The 14,895-nt window shown below is 35.8% G+C and overlaps 1 long non-coding RNA gene and 1 pseudogene across 2 annotated transcripts; both read left to right on the forward strand.

Annotated features, from left to right (window-relative positions):
• Window positions 1-510: 510 nt before the first annotated feature.
• LOC147495452 (uncharacterized) lies at window positions 511-2,438 on the forward strand. The gene is made up of 3 exons (XR_015197502.1): window positions 511-668; window positions 2,238-2,289; window positions 2,386-2,438. It is a non-coding gene; the product is annotated as an uncharacterized LOC147495452 (long non-coding RNA).
• Window positions 2,439-2,744: 306 nt separating this feature from the next.
• On the forward strand, window positions 2,745-4,946 carry LOC147495453 (uncharacterized; annotated as a pseudogene). The gene is made up of 3 exons (XR_015197501.1): window positions 2,745-3,716; window positions 3,801-4,352; window positions 4,465-4,946. The product of XR_015197501.1 is annotated as an uncharacterized LOC147495453 (transcript).
• Window positions 4,947-14,895: the final 9,949 nt, after the last annotated feature.

The raw sequence follows: 14,895 nt of genomic DNA on the forward strand, positions 1-14,895 counted from the left end.
CTGTTAACGGGAGTAGTTTATTTAGATTTACAGGCTTACTGGGAGCTGATGGAAGAAGCCCTATCTGATTTCTGGTTTAAGCATGTCCTGCCTGCAAGGGAGCTGTACACAAAGTCTCCAATCACGAATACTCTCATTCAGTTGAGATCACTCAAGCCAGGTAGCTCCCAGACATGACCTTTGTCCTGCCATTGTTGATGCAAGCAAACACCTTGTTGACGACTCGGTATTATTGGTGCGGAAAATACATGGGAAATTGCAAATGAAAGCATCTGGGGACTTTGGTCGGGATGAATATGACCAAATGCAAAGTGAGAATGTGGGAAGGCTTTGGTTGCAGAAAGACCAAGTCATAGCAGTTTAGGCCTGTTATACAATGACTGTGAAGTTATTGGTGTCTTCTAAAACTTCCATGTTGACTAGGAAACAGAGTTGAAAGACAGTGCAATCAAAATTCAGTGTGAAAGTGATTAATGGGGGAGGTAGGTATGTGTAGTCACACACTTGGTCATTTTTTACTACAATTTAGATGATTTCATCTTATATCTTGTTACTGAAGGAGCTATGGATGGGAATCTCCTTGGCAGGTCATACTTTAGAGCGAACCAAAGAGAATTTGGCGGAGTTACATAGATTGCGTGGAGATTGGAGACCATGCTTTAACCAATGTAAGAGTACCTGCTTTCTTAATAATTGTTATCATTTTTAGCACCAAACGTCCTACTTTTAAAAATCTTCTTTTCAAATTGTTTCCTTTGCTATAAAATATCCACAGTTTATGCCGTTCAAATTGTTTTGGAGTTCCAGATTGATGTCGTTGTTAAAATTAAACATAGGAAAAAAAAAAAAAAAAAAAGAAGAGACATATACATCCTTTGTCCCTTGGTGTTTGAAATGATTTGATTATCTCCGGCGATATCTTCTGGGAGTTAGTGTAGTTGTGGAGTTGACACTGTTAGGTTTATCGAATTATTTCTTTTTTTGCAATGTGCTCCAAGTTGGGATTTATAAACCTCTTCCTTTTTTCTTTTTTTAAAAAAAGAAAATAATAACTTTTACGATGAGGAAGAGCCATGAAAGAGTATGGAGTACTTGTTAAGCAAACATGGCTGCCAAGTTGGTCACAGGTGTGTTACTGCTGCAATAACTATTCATATATATCTTTTTCAATTTGAACATGCTTCTGTTTCTCTGTAGAACTCAACACAATTTCTTTATGTATATTTTCCAGTAAACCCAAAAAATCTTTAACTGCATAGAGAATAAGGCAATATGCATGATTCAATGAGTTTTACGCTTAGAGCATTTGCAATGCAGGTGATAGAGGGGGGGAAGTGATAACTATCACCTACTTTCCTCTAAAAGTCTTTTGCAATCTTTGGTGATAAACTTCGGTGATAGTTTTCCGAAGTTCAAAACAAGGTGAAACCTTCCACCGAAGTTTATCACTGACTTGTTAACTTCGGACGGGATGTTGGATTCCGTCTCGTGTTTTAAAAAAAATGGTTTTTTGGACGGATGTTAGATTCCGTTTCGCATGATTTTTCGTTTTTTTTCGATTTTTTAAATTTCAGGCCGGGATGTTTCATTCCGTCCGAGTGTTTTTTCAATTTTTATGTCCGTCTACGGAATCCAACATCCCCGTCCGAGATATTTTTATCACCTTTGGTTCACCTTGTTTATCACCGGGTTGGTGATAGAGGGGGTGAAAAGTGAGGAGGTGGCGGTGATAGAGGGGGTGAAAACTATCACCTGCATTGCAAATGCTCTTAGTACAAACTCTAGTGGTATAAGCCTTTAAAGTTACTGACTCTTTTGAATAGAAAGTGCCAATTTGAATCTTGTTTTTGCTACCAGTATCACATTTAAGTCTAGACTATAGAATGCTTGGTTCTGTTAAATTTTCATGTCCATAGCATAACGAAGTTTCCTGTGTGTTTACACCAATAAGTCGATCACCTTTAGTTTGGTAAACAGGGGTTTCTCTCCCTGTAACATTAGCAACCAACTTGGTCCTCATAATTCCATTTCACTGCTGACAAAGTTCCTAAGGTTTAAGTGATCAAAACCTCAACTCCCAACATGTCAAAAACAACCAACTTGATTATTAATTGACACAATCACATGGAGGTCTCCAAAACTCTATTCACTGTAAGGAATCAATGGTCTTAATTGCAGGTGACTTGATACTGAATTTCTATCTTTATATTGAAGATGCATTTTTGTATTTTTTTTAGGGAAGCAAAATCCGAAGAATAATCAGTATGGTTTCTAGTTTAAATTTTACAGGTCAAATATTCTCTATACGCTCCCCGTTGCAAGTTTTATTTAAAGTTTACTGATTTTGGTTGCTGAACTAACTCAAAGTTGCAATTTCGTCTACAGTTTTGCAGTCTAGAATGACAGTATTCGTATACACATAAAAAAAAGGGTGAGAACAGTGTAGCATGTATTATGTGTAACTATTATAGTGTTGAAACTGTGTGTTTTGCCAGAATGAATGAGCTCCAGTCTACAAATTGCAAGTTTGTTTATATCTAAAGATGTTCAAGTTGGTTCATCCAAAGTGCAAGTGTGCAACATGTATGTATATATTGAGAGTGTGAAATGTGATAAATGCAGAAAGATTAATAAATAATGACAGAAGGATTTTATAATTAGAAGTAGGCTTTCACATTGAGGGATGAGTATGAGTAAAAAGGAAAAGGTTCCAAATATGTAATTAGAAGGGGCAAGCAAACTTGTTAAAACCTAATAATAATAATCAAAACAAAAATCAACGGACAAGAACGTTCTTTTGGGTGACAAATGATGATTTCTATTATTAATAATAAAAATAATACTGACAATCAAAACAAGGATGACAATGCCATGGCTCTCTTGGCCAAAACTCACCGGCCCCGGCGCAGAAGCCACACTACTGGAACCGCTGTCGTTGTCGTCCTGAGTCTCCTCTTCTCCACCACTGCATGGTTGTCTCTCGTCTTCTCTGGCACCACCACTCGTTGCTGGCACCGCCTCAAGGACAGCAGGCCTTCAACTCCCCTGCCTCCTCCTCCTCCTCCTCAATTGTTGATGCTTACACAGAAACAAAAACAAGAAGCATTGTCCCTTGACCAAATCGTCTTCGGCATTGCTGGTTCCTCCCAACTCTGGAAGCGCCGCAAAGAGTACGTTCGCCTCTGGTGGCGCCCCAGACGACATGCGTGGCCACCTCTGGCTAGAAGAGCAACTTAAGAAGGAGCATGATGATGAAGAAGAAGATGAAACCTTGCCTCCCATTATGCTCTCGGAAGATATTTCTAGGTTCCGCTACACCAATCCCACTGGCCACCCTTCTGGTCTACGCATCTCCAGGATTGTATCCGAGTCCTTTCGCCTTGGACTGCCTAATGTTCGTTGGTTTGTTCTCTGTGACGATGACACTATTTTTAATCCTGACAATCTTGTCGACGTACTTAACAAGTATGATTCTTCTGAGATGGTTTACATTGGAAGTCCCTCTGAGAGCCATTCTGCTAACACCTATTTTAGTCATTCTATGGCTTTCGGTCGGGGGTGGAATTGCCATTAGCTATCCTCTTGCCCAGGCCATTTCTAAGATACAGGATGAGTGCCTTGAGCGTTATCCTAAGCTTTATGGCAGTGATGATCGTCTCCATGCTTGCATTGCCGAACTTGGAGTTCCTTTAACCAGAGAGCATGGTTTCCATCAGGTATCTAATTTTATTCCACTTGAAAATAAACATTTACTATTGCCTAATTGTTATTGAATTTGCAACCTTTTATTCTTTTGACAGTGGGATATTAGGGGGAATGCTCATGGACTTCTATCTACACACCCTATTGCTCCTTTCGTCTCCATTCACCACATCGAAGCTGTTGACCCTTTTTACCCTGGGTTGAACTCTCTTGAGAGTCTGAAGCTCTTTACAAAAGCAATGAAAACTGACCCCAAGAGCTTTCTGCAGAGGTCCATCTGCTATGATCATGTGCGTCGAGTAACATTCTCAGTTTCACTGGGTTATGTTGTTCAAGTCTACCCCTATATTGTGCTTCCCCGAGAGTTGGAGAGGGCTGAGCAGACATATTCAGCTTGGAACAAGATTAGCCACCCTAATGAGTTCGATTTTGACACAAGGCTTACTCATAGATCAGTTTGTAAAAAGCCAGTTATCTTCTACTTGAAAGATGCTTGGAAAGAAGGAAATGCCACTGCAGGTTCGTATTCACGGGCCAAAGGGAGTACTGATCTTAAAAGAAGAGTCTTATGCTTTCCAAGATCACCTCCACTGACTCACGTGCAGAATATCAGGGTGGTGGGATATCCACTCAGCAAATATTGGCATGTGGTGTGTTTCTCTTTCACAATCTCTTTCATGAATACTGTTATCTTCTTTTAATGTGGACATCTTTGAAACATTTAGGATTTCATATGTCACTCACTTATGTGTTCTCAACTAGGTCCCGCGAAGGCTGTGCTGCAAAGTTAACCAAGCAAATGATGGAATTCTTACATTAACAGTTCGGCAATGTGAAAGGGGAGCTTTCAATACTATTTTTGCTTCTGTATGAATGGCAAATGGGACGCTCTGAACATTTACTGCACTTATCACTGGTATGATGTACTTTTGAAGATTTCAATGTTTTTAAGTGCCTTTGTTCTCCTTCCTGTTCTGTTGTGGTTCTGTAATCTGGGTTTTGGCATTTCAAAAGGCCTTACCTCCCGGTTATGATACCAGTGGGAGTTACAGTGTACACAGTTGAGTCACAGACATCAAACATGCAGACCTCAAGCTCAAAAATGTTTGTCTTCGCCTTCACTTTTTGTTTGCAAGGTATATAATGATTAACTAGGATCTGATGTTTGGAAACTGATATGAAAGGAAACACACTGGTATTATACTGACTGTTATTGATGATAAGATTAGTATTTTTCCATTTTTATTATTTAATTATGAGATGTCAGCTGTTTTAAGGCTTGTCTAATGGAGAAATAGTGTGAAGTTAGCTTGCCCACTCGGAAATTTTTTGACAGAATTTATTGATGGAATAGTTCAGCATAATATGTTGTTTTGTCAAACAAAGCTTGGTAGCTAGGTTTGATTATGTACATTAAAAAAACATCTTTCTTTCAATGGAGTCAGAGTAAGTTATTTATGTGGCATGGCAATGAAGGGTTATGAACTTCGATGTTATAACAACACAATGTTGTTGATGCTGAAGTAAGGTTAGGGCAACTGATGATATTCATATTTATAGTCATATTAAGTTAGGGAGCAAAAAAAATGATTATTTTAAGTTGTCGTTTAGAGATCCATTTTCTAGTTGAATCTGTCTTGGACGGACCCTTTTTGAACCACCGGTTCTAACAATAACAAATTGTTTTTCTTCGTCTTCAAAGACACCAAATCATCTTTTACCAAGATGAGTTATCTCTTTCAGAGAGGAAATGTTAATGTCTGTGATTGTTCTGTTTCATGAAAAAGAATCAAGATTCAGAACCACCAACATTTTGGAAGTGGTAAGGGAACTAGAGACCTTTTTGCAATATCATGTATTGCAATGGAAAATGCACGGTCATTTCTGCGGCTTAGTTTCCTGAGTCCTCCTTGACGCTCTGTTAATGTCCGTTGTTATAAAGAAAAGTGCATAGGTGCCTTCTGCCGCCAAGCCTGCTAGAGAATTAATAAAACTTAAGCAGAAGAGATATGTTAACAACTTATGCTCAATAATTGTTAACATCCGTTGGCTTAAACCATTTCATACCAACTTATGTTCAGTTATACTGACAAATAAGGGGTAGGTGTAACGCCTGGAAAAGAACTATATGATTGCCTCAGTTTCAAAGTCAATATGTGGTAGGCTGTAGGTGCGACTCTTAACGACACTTACAATTGCCATAGTGTCAATATTAAGGCAAGGGTAGGCATCATGCTCCTGTTAGGAGTATAGTCTAATTGGTTTAAGGGCTTGATGCACATATATAGATTGTGCAACCCACCCTCATTTGGAATCGTTATAAATTTCCAAATATACCCATCTTTTGCAGGGATGTTCTCCATGGTGGGAAGATGAGATACACGAAAAACAACTCTTAAATGAATTTGTAGAGTGAGATTGAGGCCATTGTATATACAACACTTTTTATACAACACCCTTTTATAAGTCGAACTAAGGACTAATACTTTGTGGTTATGTTCTTACCACTATAAAGATCATATCCACAAAATTTCAGATCATTTCAAAATTTCTACCCCTTGCAAAAGTTGATTTAAAAATGCGAGTTTATTTTAACGACCAGGAATGAAAATTTTGCAACCCTCTTTTGGTGTCTTTAGAAATTTCCAAATGAGCTTATAGTGTGATGTAGCCTTGTGTTTATCTACAATGAAGGAACCCTGGTTTATTTATTGTTCTTTACCACTTAATGTACTTTTTGTTTACACTGTTTCTAATTATGGATGTGGGTTGGGCAAAGCTCCGTGCCAAGACTTGATTTTGCGGCTTTGCCATGGTCCAGTAAATGGTCATCTGTGGTAAGATGATTTATGAAGGCATACATATTGCGTCAATCTGAGTTCAAAGTGTCAGTTAAGAGGATCCAGAATGGTTGTTTCTTGTCGTGGTTTCACTAGCAAAGTCTCAAGCATTAGTGACGTCATGTGCAGACACTTGCATTTACACTAGTGTCATAAATTCATAGTCAAGTCAAGGTAGAATCACTTTCAATAGTAAGGATTTTCACTCTTCAAAAGTTTTTAACATCTCAGGGTTTTTTGGTTTTTAGGTCTGAGTCTAATCAGTTTATCTCTCTCTCCACGCTATGGATTTGATCGTGGGAGAACTCTCTGGATCTCTTCATCAGGGTGGTCCTAATCAGACTCAGATTTTGACATGAAAAAACCAAACGACTGGTCAGACTCTTGCATCCATTTTCTAGGATATTTTCTATGATATGTGAGTGGAGATTTGGGCTTTGCCTTGATAATATCTTTTTGGTGGGAATGTAGATGTTGTGTATTTAATTAGCTGCTGTTTTCGGTTCGTTGATTCGAGCTTTCATGTTTAACCTTTCATTGGTCATCCTATAGATTTTGAGTGGTTAGGGATTTGATGGTGGGATGAGTGGAAAGAAGGCAAGCAATATGAAGAAGTCGGCACAGAACTACTTTAAAGTACTTAGCTTACTGTATAGAGCTCTGTCGATTGCCTGAGAACTGAGGCTATTTTTTTTTTCTACTCTATTTAAGTCTGCGGTGGTAGTGGAAGAATTGATGGTTCGTTTAAGTTTACCACTTAAATGAATGAAAATGTGTGTCAAGCCTACAGAGGTTTGGCGTTAGGCAGAACTTCTGTTGATGAATTCATTTTGTAGGAAATGAAGAGTACGTTGAGGTTGGTTGCACTGCAGTTTTGAGTTTCTATGTAGGTTATGGATTTTTTTTAATATAGGTTAAGGAGTTGAACAGTAATGAAACTCTATCCATGAGGTCATGATTCCCTTGATCTCTTCAGTATTCTCCTCCTTAGTTGCTATAACATGTGTTTCTTTAGATTCTCTTTGTCGAGCTTTTCTTATTCCCACTTCCGTATCAAATAAACTTTTTCTAGGGGTCAGGACTAATATATTTCTTATCACTTACTGTGTTTTTGTCCCATGAAACGTACTCCACGTTTCCAATAAAATTTTACGAAGTGACTGAGACATACTGTGGCAGTGATGAGGTTAAGCTTCGATTGCTGATTATTGTTTTAGTTTGTATCATTTTATTTTAAAGTGAATCGGGACATCTTACACCATTTAGTGGTGCATCTCGTAAGAATTTGACACCACATAAGCTATAGACGATCTTGTTTATCTGAGCCAGTTGAAGAAAATTAGAAGCGTGTTAAACTTGTGTGCCTATTTATCTGTTGAGCTGCAGTTCCATACAAACCTCATGTGGTTCTTTTATTTACGTATGTTGTACATTGTGCGGTGATTGTTTACATGAATATGGGCCTTTCGCTGCTCTGTATACTGAGCTTGTAAGATCTTTTTATGATAAATCCCATTTGTTGATATCAGGAGGCCATTTTGCTGATTGATTCCATTGTAGAAGCTCTACTGTTTTTAACTAACAAAACTCAAAGCAACAAAAAAGATGTTCAAGTTGGGACAAAATGTATATTCTGGCAGTTTTATTCCATCTTCTGTCACTTGCTTGTCTAACTGGCATCTCAGATAACATTAAGTTGATCTTACGGTTGCATAGCAGCAAACTTTACTGACAGAGGGCTCATGTGTTCCAAGAAGAAGGCCTGAACATTGGAAAAAGGTTAGTCCACAGTGATCAGATGATGTTGTACGATTTTCCTATATATTTTTGTATTTGGTGCATGTTCTACTTCACTGGACTAAATCCAGAGAACTCTGCTGACAATATATGGAATTAGGAAAATTCACGCGAACACAGTGTTTGCCCAAAGGAAAATAGTTTAGGTTTTGGTACTATAAGTCTATACTTGCATATGGAGAGAGAATATTACTTATGTATTTGTTTCATAGTTTGAGCTTCAATTTCATTTGATCCAAGGCTTTAGAAGTTACTTTTGCCTTTTCTAGTTAGAGCGTTTATATAGTGTTGGAAATGCGTTTGCTCTCTTTATGAAACTATGGGTTATGAACTCTAGGGGTTATATCTTTTTTGTGTCTCACTCCTTTTGGATTAGGGACTCAAAAGATAAACATCTTTTGTTTTAGTTTATGACGGCAGTGGTGTTGGATTTATGTGGCAGTCAATTCAGATGGACTAGACAAGTGGCCTCATTAACTATTTGAGATCCAAATTTGAAATTTTGTGCATGGGATTGTTACTGGCTGAAGATAGGGTTATTGCATATATTAAATTCGTGACGTCTCTTGCTGTCAAGGGGTAGTGTTTGTACCATGTGTCCTGAAATGTCGTAAAGTTTCATTTGAAATTTTATGATATATACTAGATAATTGCTAAGCAGTGGAGGCGTGAGCGGAGGGTAGAGAAGAGAGAGGGAGAGATGGGTTTGTGGGTAGGGAGAGAGAGAGAGAGTTAGAGTTTGGCTGAGAGGGAGAAGAAAGGAAGGAAGGAGAGGGATAGGTGAGGACAGACAGACAGAAACCTACTAAACTACTTTTTGTCCCACGTACTCCCCACTTCCCCCAAAAACGTTCGCTTCGCTCACTTGATCAAAAATATCACGCCCTCGACGGGTGAAAAACAGTTTCTTTGTTATTTTCTGTTTTTGGTAACAACAGTTTTGTTTTCTTCTAATTATCAGACATACAACACTCTTTCTCTCCAGTAAGTGGAAAATTGAGTTTAAATTTTGCTGATCACATTTATATCTGTCTTTGCTTTATTATTATTAAGTATGGTGATAAATAAAGAATATATAAAGAGAAAGAGAAAATTACTTTGGCTTTGACATCAGTCATCAGGACATAATGTCAGATGTCAATTTTATCATCTAACTGTATTTAAATTTCTTTCATTTCATTTACAACTGATTGGGATTGGAATGCTAAGGCTTTGAATTTTAACTTTCCCTTGCCTTACTACATGGAAGTTTGACAAATCTGTTCGTAATGAATGTGATAAAAAAAAAGTAATCAACGTCACGCTTTTTGTGCGTGTCGTGAAGTGGGAAGCCGTTGCAACCACTTGTGCAAACCTTAATTACGCTTCTCCCTCAATCATTCTCTACATAATTCTTCCCAGTCAGCTTCTCAAAGCTGGCTATTTTATCCTGGCCATCTTAGTCATTTAGTCGGATATATGGTGCTTCCCACAATCCCACAGTGAAACTTTTGATATAATGTGATGAAATTGAAATTTAATGAGAGCTCATTGGAGCATTTCTGGCTCCTGCCTACCTATAGGCTATAGTTAAACCTGATATTTAAGCTATTTCCACTTGGGTTGAGATATTCATCATTATTTCATTGACATCATCATGATTGGTTTTCTATTTAAAGCAAAGCAATACCTCTGGGGACTCATGCCCCAGGAATCATAGACTTTTATAAACCATCATATATTCATATGGCTGAATGGAATTGTGGGTCCTTAATTACTATTTGATTATTTATATCTTCTAATATTTTAACGACGTTTTTAGGAAATTTGCCGAATGTAGATAAAATTTTAACGAGGATATTCCTATAGTTTGGATCCGAGATCTAACGGTCCGAAAATAAAAACAAATCCATATTTTTTCTCGGAAGATCCAACGGATCAATAGGGATATCCTCGTGGTAGCCCAGATCTAAAATTTATAGTGTTTCAAGTTTGAATTTGAACTACTTTGGGGAAGTCTTTTACGCTTCTGACTTGTTGAAATTTCAAAAAAATTCAAAGTGTTAATTATGAATTTATGATACGTGCATGTAAAACTAGCCGGCTGTGTTTCTAAGGCTATGGTACTCTTCTCAAAAAAGTTATTAACACCCCTCGTCTATATAATGCATCCAAGCTGCCTTTAACTTCTATCAAAGTGCATTTAGAATTGGCGCCCATCAAAGACAATCTTGATATTCTAGTGAGGAATTTGAAGTAGGCTTACTAATGGATGGGATTTTTCATTGGAGTGAAAATTAAATTAATCCGCCCACGCACAAATAGTTAGTAGTATTAAATCCTTATGCGTGAGGGGCAGATTAATTTAATTTAGTAACTGTATCTACAATCTACATACAGAGTTTAATTTGCGTGATTGAGGACCTAGCCACCTCATTTAAAATTCTTAATCCCAAAATTCTTTCTTTGATTCTTCAGTGCAGCACCTAGCCACCTATGCTTCAACGAATCGAATCATTGAGGAACACGTGGTACTTAAGATGCCAAGCATCAGCAGAAGATTCGTCGTTGACACAATGTCACACGTGTGATTCCATCTTAATAGTCAATTTTATCCAGCCAGCAGAGAATCAAAATGACTTTGAGACGATAAAAATGGGGTACTCATACTAATGTGTTCAAGTGGCCTAATGGGTTAATGGTGACTGGTGAGTATCACATATATATGGGTAATAATGGGTTGCTCAATCAATATATGGTAGACTACTTCTTGCCCATTGACCTCGGTTTATATTAGTTTACTAAACACTGGATATAGTGTGTATTTACACCAACGGTTTGTGCGACGCTTAAAACAAGTTTGCGGTCGACAATTTGGAAAAGTTACCCTCATTCACCTATTCTCATTTCAATTAACATCTAACCTCCACAAGTCCGAGCCATGGTCAACTAGATACATAAATAAAAATAAGAGTATTCTCGATGTAAATATCAACTTGTTACCTCCACATAGGATTATTGCCCTTCATAACTATTTTGTTGGTAAAAAACTACAAGAGGCTCTGAAAATACATTTAATAATGCAAGAAATGAGGCTCAGCTCTTTGGTTCTAACTCGGTTGAGTATAAACTCCCTCCCATCACCCATATCACATAACCTCCATATTATTTGTGGTCTTAACCTTTAAAATTAATTTTAAAAATAAACTTTTTCAATTTTTGAAAAAAAAGATAAAAATCGTAGGTTTGTTTTATTTTCCATTTTATCTTTTTATTTTCAGTTTAAAAACCCTTTTTGGGGATTGAAAATTTTCCGACTATATATAAATGTATTTTTACATAGTCATATATATATGTAAAACTATATTTGAAATAATCAGTTTTAGCTATAAAACTTAAATTTAGCCCATTTATGTATTAACTTTTGGAATACAGGGCCAAAATTTTGGTGATGCCCTAATCTCCCTATTATTTAGGTGACTTGTTAAATATATCCAAAAAATGTATTTTTACATAGTCATATATTTTATATGTAATTTATATTTATATAGTTTTTGGACCTATATAAAATTTTTAAATTTATATAGTAAAACTATATTTTGGGATTGAAAACTTTTTCATAGTAATTTTGGGATTGAAAATTTTCCGACAGAGATATAAATTTAATGTTTTTTAAATAGTCATATAAAAAAATATTTATATGAAAATTTAAATTTAAAAACTTAAAGAACATAATAATAATTTTATATTGTCATATGTAAATTTAAATTTTACATAGGAAATTTCGTGAAAATTTAAATTTTGTCCCCGTAATTTTATAAATTATAAGTAAAGACAAATTTACATAGGATGGGTTTTTCGATTTTGGGGGTATTTTTGGTATGTTTTGGCTTTGATGTTATGTTTTAAATAATACGGAAGTTTTATGCATTTGTTAAACTTTACGGTTTTGTGCAATCATTTAAGTACCAGGGAGATTAAACCCATTGTCTGCAATGTGACTTTAAACTTTAAACTTCGGATGGGATGTTTCATTCCATCTGAAACGTAAAAAACGAAAAAAATATATCGAAAAAACACATTGGATGAAACGTGATGTTCGGGGAAAAAAAAAAAAAAAAAAAACAAAAAAAAAAAAAAGGTTTCAAAAGTTCACAAACTCAATAAAAGGTTTGCAGGTAGCTAGCAAGTGCTACTTTTATTGTTACTTAGTGAAAGTTACTTCCATAGTCACCCTTGCATTGCGCTATTGTTTTTAGACAAATTGTTATTTTCCCTCAAAGTCATTTGTATTGTGTGGGATTGGGAATGCTCTAATGAGTTTGTTAGAGATATCCCACCCTACTTAGCCTGTTGAGTGATGAGCTCGGCTAATGCATCCACCTCATTTTTTGATCCCAAGTCCAATAACCAAAAACATAGTACAAAAATATTGACCCTTGATTTTATGGATATGCATCATGGATATATCCCTCTATGTTGGAAAATTTTACATTGGGGCATATGCAAATATTGTAGATATATCAACAACAATCCACAAATATCAACAAACTATATGTGGGTATTTTTTTCACTGTAGATATCGTGGATTTATCACGATATTTCGACAAATATCTACAAATATCAACACAATAAGACTGTGTGTAGATATATTTTGACTACAAATTATTGATATTTTCTTTAACTTTGGTGATTATTTTAATATGAACAACTCTAGTTGTTCAAAAATGCTAACTACGTTATTTGCACATATTCGTCGCTTTGCAAATAATTTTGGTCATCAACTCTCACTTAAAATCAAGTTTCACTCTCATCTATTTTCTTTTAAATAAACTCTCACAACTTTTCTTATTTTCTCAATATCCATCACCGCGACTATCTAATTTATCAAATCCAACCCGAATAGTGTATCATCATGATAATATCTCATTAGAAATGTCACTGTGTTGATGGTCCAACTAGTGGGTCAATGTGGGTTGAATCACATAAACTATTCTAACTAATATATATTTATGTTTTTTTTAGCAAAACATGGTAATTAGTAGAATGGTTGGTGTGGCTTCAAAGGTCAAACCCTTCAAAAAAAAAGGCTTTAGAACATTTATTATTCTAACCTATAGTAATAGTAATAATATTAGATTATTAGTATATACTAGTATTGACACACCTAGTTGGTTGGCATAGTAGGTAGTACAAGAGGTTAAAGGTTCGAGTCTCTCCCTCAACCAAAAATGAATTTTCAATTTTAAATAAATATGGTCGGTACAAATAAGAATATTGTGGATTTTTAAATAAATATAATCGATACAAATAAGGATATCATCGAAATATTATGGATAAATCATAATAAATGCAATCATGTGTTGATATATTCTCATATCCACCATATCATTGATATTTCGTGATATACCCATAAATATCACCAATATTTACATTAGAATTTATCCAATGGAATAATGTAATATTTCTATATTCTCATATGATTTCTCGATATATATCGCAATATTTTATACTATGCAATATTTTATACTATGACCAAAAGCATAGGTGCATCATGCCATCAACATCTCTAACTTTTGTTAGTTCTCCCCACTTCACTAGCTAGTGAGGTCTGATCGAAAAAAAAAGACGGGAAAAAAGAAAGTTAATGAGGTCTAGTCCTTGGCACGTGCAAGTGGTCCAAGAGACCAAGAATATGAATATGCACACGTACCAACTATTTTCGTATGTGATGCCAAAATTAGTTTAATTTGGAGCCAACACGAAAGAAAGATAAAAAATGGTCCCCGATTCTATGCAAATACCTAAAACTGAACAAATATATTTGTATTTACTATTTTATAATAATGGAATAAAGATAGTAGAGAATGAATAGTGGTTTTCCATGACTCTTAGGGATGGGATGTTTTGGTGTTATAGATGCAGTGCCGGCTCGTCCAAGAAATTTCTTTAGTTCATGTATGAGTAAAATTAAGAAAAATGAGAAAACAGTAAATCAATCATCATTGAATTTATTTTCATAGTCTATGCCTGCCCACTAAATTTAGGAGAAAAATTAGGAAATAGAAGTACAAATCAGGCAGTAATGATACACATACCTACTAATTTCATCTACTTAAACAACGACCTATTAATGGTAACCATTGATTTACATAGAAATACGTGTCCGTGTGTATTGCAATGCAAACCAACGTTATCCAAAAAATAAGTCACAATAGTAGGTTTAAAAAGTAGGTCCGTATAGCACTACTCCAAATCAAAGTAGTCCACCAATGAGTGAATGATTTGGTAAACTGTGGAAAGGAAAGTAAATTGTGTCTGTTTTTTTTTTCCTTTCCTTTCCCTAAAATTTTTAGGTCTGGACTATGGACTCAAAACCATTTCTATTTTCCTAGTTTTGTTTCCGTACGAAAAGCAACATTTCTTTTCCATGGGCAAACAAACAACAAAAAAACTATGGAAAAGGTGAACCACACCTCTTTTCCTTTCATTTCCATAACATTTCCTCCAAAACAAACATGCCCTGAGTGTTGCATCTAGAAAACTATAACAAATCTAATGTCATTAAAAATAGCAA

This window comes from Coptis chinensis, chromosome 6, assembly GCF_015680905.1.
Source record: "Coptis chinensis isolate HL-2020 chromosome 6, ASM1568090v1, whole genome shotgun sequence".
NCBI classification, from domain to species: domain Eukaryota; kingdom Viridiplantae; phylum Streptophyta; class Magnoliopsida; order Ranunculales; family Ranunculaceae; genus Coptis; species Coptis chinensis.